The sequence below is a fragment of the Rhinoderma darwinii genome, chromosome 2 (genome assembly GCF_050947455.1).
Source record: "Rhinoderma darwinii isolate aRhiDar2 chromosome 2, aRhiDar2.hap1, whole genome shotgun sequence".
Taxonomy (NCBI): Eukaryota; Metazoa; Chordata; class Amphibia; order Anura; family Rhinodermatidae; genus Rhinoderma; species Rhinoderma darwinii.
In genome coordinates, this window is record NC_134688.1 from 128,021,370 (window position 1) to 128,027,808 (window position 6,439).

Sequence of the window (6,439 nt, forward strand, 5' to 3'; positions counted from 1 at the left end):
CTTGTTAAGCCAGTAACTCCACTTGTAACATAGCAGTCTGTTTAGGATGATTTCTTTTATGTAGAGATAAATTTTATATATATTTCAATAAAATGTTATTGTAGTTTTTAGAGCAATGTCAATATCTGGCTTGAGATATAAATACTCTCCCCACAAATCATTATACTTGTCTCATCCTTCACTGATGTCTAGGTCCTCTCCCTTAGGTTTACCCTAACCTTTCCATATGTAGATAATCATACATAGCATAATGTACTTGCATATTGAAATAAGTCAGTACATACAGATAAAAAAAACACATTAAAAAATCTAAAAAGTTGTTTTTTTAGGGGGTTCTGCAGGCATCAGTGCTCCAGTGGCAGAAGAGGCTGATACTGCATTACAAATCAAGCTCTACTGCCTAGCTTACCAGGGCTCACTGATCCATTAAAGCATGTAGAGAACACGATTAGGGGAATTCATTAACTTTGCTGCCCCAGAAACTGGTGTAGAAAGTCGCAAACTATACAAAAGTCGCAATTTAAAGTTAAAAATAAATTTGCAAATTGTGTGCCATTTGCACCGCTCACACCACTTTTCTAGAAAATTGGAGGAGCTTAGTCGAAGGAGACAGGCCCACCAGCAGATCAACAAATTTATCATAATTTATGGGGCAAATCTACACCAGTTCGTGGCTGGCGTCGATTTCACATTCTGACACACGTTCTTTATATTGAAACGCCAGTCTTAATGAAATCACCCGTATGTCTACATGCCGTCCACAGGTCCGCCTTCCTCTGCTTCCCCACTGCTATATACCTTCCTGTTCCTTCGTAATATCTCCTACGCCATGGTTACATCTATTAGAAATATGGCTCTGACTAAATGAATAGCAGATAGATGCTCTAAAAAAAAAGTAGCACTAGCTATGAAGAAAATCGTACTTTTTTTTTTTTTACAGATTTTCGAGGCAGTCTATACTGCCTTCCATTTTCAAATTATAAATGGATATCCAGTGGAGTATGTAGGTTACAGAGCACCCCATAGCAAAAAAATCGAAATCCACTCCTTCCACACACACTAGGCGCCAGTTTACACTATAACACAATCCCCTATCTAAGGCTCTAGTCAATTCTCGTCAGTCTTCCATCGGAGGTATATGTCAGGAGCATCCCCCAACTATTACCTCCAATGGGAGGCTTCGACTTCCACAACAGTATAGCCAAAAGCTAAAAAAAAATCATATACGGCGTGGTGTACGTTTTTTTTTGTTGTGGCCCACTCTATAGGAATATAGAGTTTACAAAAGTTATGTCGACGCATACCAGCCCAGTGGAGGCCAAAATTACACTCTTTTGGCCTCTGTCGGGTGAATGGGGGCCTATGGATAGGTTCAGCACATTTGTCGGGAGCTTTCCTAGTGCATACACCAAACGTGCTCACATAACAAGATGTGAACAGAGCCTAAAGTGTGTAAGGCAGGTGCTTGTTTACCCTCCATGCCAGAAAAAGGCAGCATTACCTTCTTACAGGATCTTGTTTTCTAACATTGCAGTGACTAGTGACATCTCATAGAGATTTTGCGTCAAATCTGAAAGTTCTTGTGAGTTTTGCCTACTTTTTGATCACCTCTGTTGCAATAGGGAATAGCGCACATTGGGGCCAATGCTGCCTAGGCGCAGCCTAAAACATATGATGACATCCGTCATGAGTGGACAAAGCTTTTTTTTTTCCTGGTGTCCTGTATTACCCAGTTATCCTGTAAGCACCTCATATATAAATAATCACATCACTATAACAAAAACTAACAACCCTGTATTACTACAGTTTATTACTCAAGGTCTGGTGCAATAAGTTTATAATGTTAGGAAAATAAAAATAAAGTAGAAGGGGGCACCATCCCATCCTACACAGTTTAAAACCACACGCATATTCCAATATGCAGAGCCGAGTAGGACAATTTCCTCACTAGTAATAGGCCCAATTTATTGTTAATTCCAGTCAACTATTATTTTCTGCTGGATGTGAGGTCAGAAGGTTTACACCAACCGTAGTCTTCATTTATTTTGCTATTTATAGTGGCAGTTTTAACAAGCTAAAGGCAGTTTTAGCAACAAAACACTGTGTGCTGTCATAAGGAACACTATCTCAAAATATGTCCATGCTCAATTTTGGATGAATCCGTGGTCTAGTTGTTTGTTATTCTCAGAGGTCATTGTGTTAAGAAATCTTTCCAAGCATTAAATTGTAAGCAAAGAACAGCATGGTGCCAGTTTCTGTAGCCTGGCCAGTATTTTATTGACTTTCCACAGTACCAACTAATACAATATGTAACTACAAAAAAACTGGTGCCACTCCATGACCTTAATGTACTTCTTTTTGAGCCCCTTCTTTGTTGCCTTGGCTGTATGTTTCGGGTCATTGTCGTGCTGGAAGACCCAGCCACGAGCCATTTTTAATGTCCTGGTGGAGGGAAGGAGGTTGTCACTCAGGATTTGACGGTACATGGCTCCATCCATTCTCCCATTGATGCGGTGAAGTAGTCCTGTGCCCTTAGCAGAGAAACACCCCCAAAACATAATGTTTCCACCTCCATGCTTGACAGTGGGGACGGTGTTCTTTGGCTCATATGCAGCATTTCTCTTCCTCCAAACACGGCGAGTTGAGTTAATGCCAAAGAGCTAAATTTTAGTCTCATCTGACCACAGCACCTTCTCCCAATCACTCTCAGAATCATCCAGATGTTCATTTGAAAACTTCAGACGGGCCTGTACATGTGCCTTCTTGAGCAGGGGGACCTTGAGGGCACTGCAGGATTTTAATCCATTACGGCGTAATGTGTTACCAATGGTTTTCTTGGTGACTGTGGTCCCAGCTGCCTTGAGATCATTAACAAGTTCCCCCCGTGTAGTTTTCGGCTGAGCTCTCACCTTCCTGAGGATCAAGGATACCCCACGAGGTGAGATTTTGCATGGAGCCCCAGATCGATGTCGATTGACAGTCATTTTGTATGTCTTCCATTTTCTTACTATTGCACCAACAGTTGTCTCCTTCTCACCCAGCGTCTTACTTATGGTTTTGTAGCCCATTCCAGCCTTGTGCAGGTCTATGATCTTCTCCCTGACATCCTTAGAAAGCTCTTTGGTCTTGCCCATGTTGTAGAGGTTAGAGTCAGACTGATTAATTGAGTCTGTGGACAGGAGTCTTTTATACAGGTGACCATTTAAGACAGCTGTCTTTAATGCAGGCACCATGTTGATTTGGAGCGTGTAACTGGTCTGGAGGAGGCTGAACTCTTAATGGTTGGTAGGGGATCAAATACTTATTTCTCTGTGCACAATGCAAATAAATATATATAATTTTGACACTGTGATTTTCTGTGTTTTTTTTATATAATCTATCTCTCACTGATAAAATTAACCTAGCCTAAAAATTCTAGACTGTTCATGACTTTGACAGTGGGCAAACTTACAAAATCAGCAAGGGATCAAATACTTATTTCCTTCACTGTACATAATTTCTTATCAAGTGTGGCGGATTACCATAGGGCTCATGGCCACCAAAAGGGTTAAAGCACATTGCAGTTTTGTTGCCGTTGTTGCCCCGGAACACAGCCTAAACCACAAATAAAAATGCTTTGTGCAGGACCTGCAAACATAAGGTCACGTGACCACATGTCTGCAGGGCTTGTTACTTTTTAAAGTCCTGTAAACATGAGGCCAGATGTCGCTGTGGGCAGGTCCTGAAGTCAGAGAGTAAGAGAGTAGAGTAGCAAGGCTCCTCAGAGAAGAGTGTGAGCTACTATGTACCAGGGCCGGCCACACAGCCCAAAGCCCCCTGGTTGGTAGTGCCACACAGCCCACTGGTTGGTAGTGCCACACAGCCCACAGCCCCCTGGTAGGTAGTGCCACACTGCCCACAGCCACCTGGTAGGTAGTGCCACACTGCTCACAGCACCCTTGTAGGTAGTGCAAGGACTACGAAATGACCCTGATAGCTGGCGGGCAATAGACATTCAAAAAAGGACAACTGTGCAGGAGCACACAAAATACCCAGCTTTCCCAGCTATCAAATAAATTTATGGAAATAAACTAAGATATAACTTTTATTTAGTCCAGCTAAAGGATTAATCATTTTAGCTAGATTAAATAAAAGTTATATCTTAGTTTATTTACACACATTTATTTGATAGCCCGGAAAGCTGGGTATTTTGTGTGCTCCTGTCCTTTTTTGTAGGTAGTGCCACACAGCCCACAGCCCCCTTGTAGATAGCAAACCCCCCCTCCCCCTCCCAGCATAGATAGCGCCAGTGTAGCTCCCTGAAGGAGCGGAATCCCCGTGTGGCCGGGGATTCCGCTCCTGGAGCGCTGCTTGATGTCTCTGTCCATATATGGACAGTGACATCAGGGGAAACTCCTGAAGTGGAATTCCCGTCTACAGCATTGGCGACGCTGTGACCGTCGATTCCACTCCAGAGAAGCTTCTGTCGTCTGTGTCCATGACGTCATTGGCTTCTCCTGGAGTGGAATCCCCGGTCATAGCGTCTGCAACGCTGTGACCGGGGATTCCGCTTCAGGAATTTCCCCTGATGTCACTGTCCATATATGGACAGAGACATCAAGCAGCTCTCCAGGAGCGGAATCCCCGGCCACATGGGGATTCCGCTCCTTCAGGGAGCTACAGTGGCGCTAGTAGATGGCAGAGCAGGGAGATACCTCCCTGCTCTGCTATAGTGCCATCGCTACCGCTGTAGCAGCCGCAGTGGCTGCTAGCGGTGCCACCACCCTTATGCCCAGTGTCGCCGCTAGCAGCCGCTATGGCTACTACAGCAGTAGTGACGGCCACTAAGTGAAGAAGCGCCCGGGCGGAAAGGCGACTGCTTAAGGCCGGCCCTGGGTGCAGTTAGCGAGTGGCACCTGACCCGCTGGTAGTTGCAACGGCGCGGGTATACACACACCCGCTGGCGCCCCTCTTGCAGTGTGGCGGCTGGCGCCCTGTGGGACCGCACTGGTCGAACGTATCTAAGGCCGGCCATGCTATGTACCGTAAGTGTATGAGGTCTGTTCTGGGGTCTGTATTGGTTTAAGGGGTCTGGGGTATGTATTAGTTTAGGGGGTCTGGTCTGCGGTCTGTATTTAGGGATATTTATTTGTTTAAAGTTTCTCGTCTGGGATCTGCATTGGTTTTAAGGGGTCTGTATATAGGGGTCTGCTCTGGCTGTCCTCCTGTTGTAAAAGTAAACGTGATTCATCAGACCGGGTAACCTTCTTCCATTGCTCCAAGATCTAGTTCTGATGTTAACGTGCCCATTTTAGGTGCTTTCAGCGGTGGACAGGGGTGATCATGCGCACTCTCACGGTCTGCGGCTTTGCAGCCCATAAAGCAGCAAGCTGCGATTACACCTTTCTATCATAGCCAACTTTTTCAACAATTTGTGCTATAGTGCTTCTTCTGTGGGATCGGTCCAGGCAGTCTAGCCTTCTCTCCGCACGCGCATCAATGAGCCTTGGGGTGCCCATGACCCTGTCACCGGTTTACTGGCTGTCCTTCCTTGGACCTCTTTTGGTAGGTTCTAACCGCTGCATACCAGGAACATCCCACAAGACATTCCGTTACGGAGATGTTCTGACCCAGATATACTGAGCTGGAGAAAGTTGAAAGAAGAGCAACAGAATTAATAAGAGGTATAAAAATATCTTAGATGTGAAGAAAGGTTGTCAAAACTAAATTTATTTACCCTAGAGAAAAGAAGGCTGAAGTGTAATATGTTATATTTATATAAATATGTAAAAACCAATGCGATAAGTTGTTTTCTTTGCAGACCCCACAGAGAACACGTAATCGCTGCTATGGTTGTAGGAAGTGCAATTTCATCTCAAAATTCTAAAGCATTTCTTAACTATGCGAGCTGTGAATTCACAGAACATTCTCATACAGGATTTTATAATGTCTTAAAGTGTGGATTGATTTTGAGAAAAGATAAGACATTAAGAAACAGAATGTTATAATAAATATAATAATAAGTGTTATTGATATTAATGTAAAATGTTTATCTAGGGATACGTCCAATTGCCATTATGGGGAAGAAGGACATTTTTTCCACTCCAAGGCAAATTATTTTATGCCATTCCAGGGTGGGGTTTGCCTTCCTCTTGATCAACTAGAGTTTGTAAGTATAAAAGGTTGAACTTGATGGACTTAGGTCTTTTTTCAACCCACTAACCATGTAGCTAAATATTACATGTAAACCATTCAATATGTTCTATATGGACATAGTGAGAATCTATTTTTGTTAGCAGCTGTTCACTATTGCTAATAGAAAGGGGGCCTGAGTGAGAGACCACCCGCTATATGCCCTAATAGAATATATTGAAATGGGGTTGTCCTGGTGAGACAACTCTTGCAATCCACTTTTAAAGGTGGCATTGAGCCACAATGAATAGTAAAAGTGGAAAAGTCT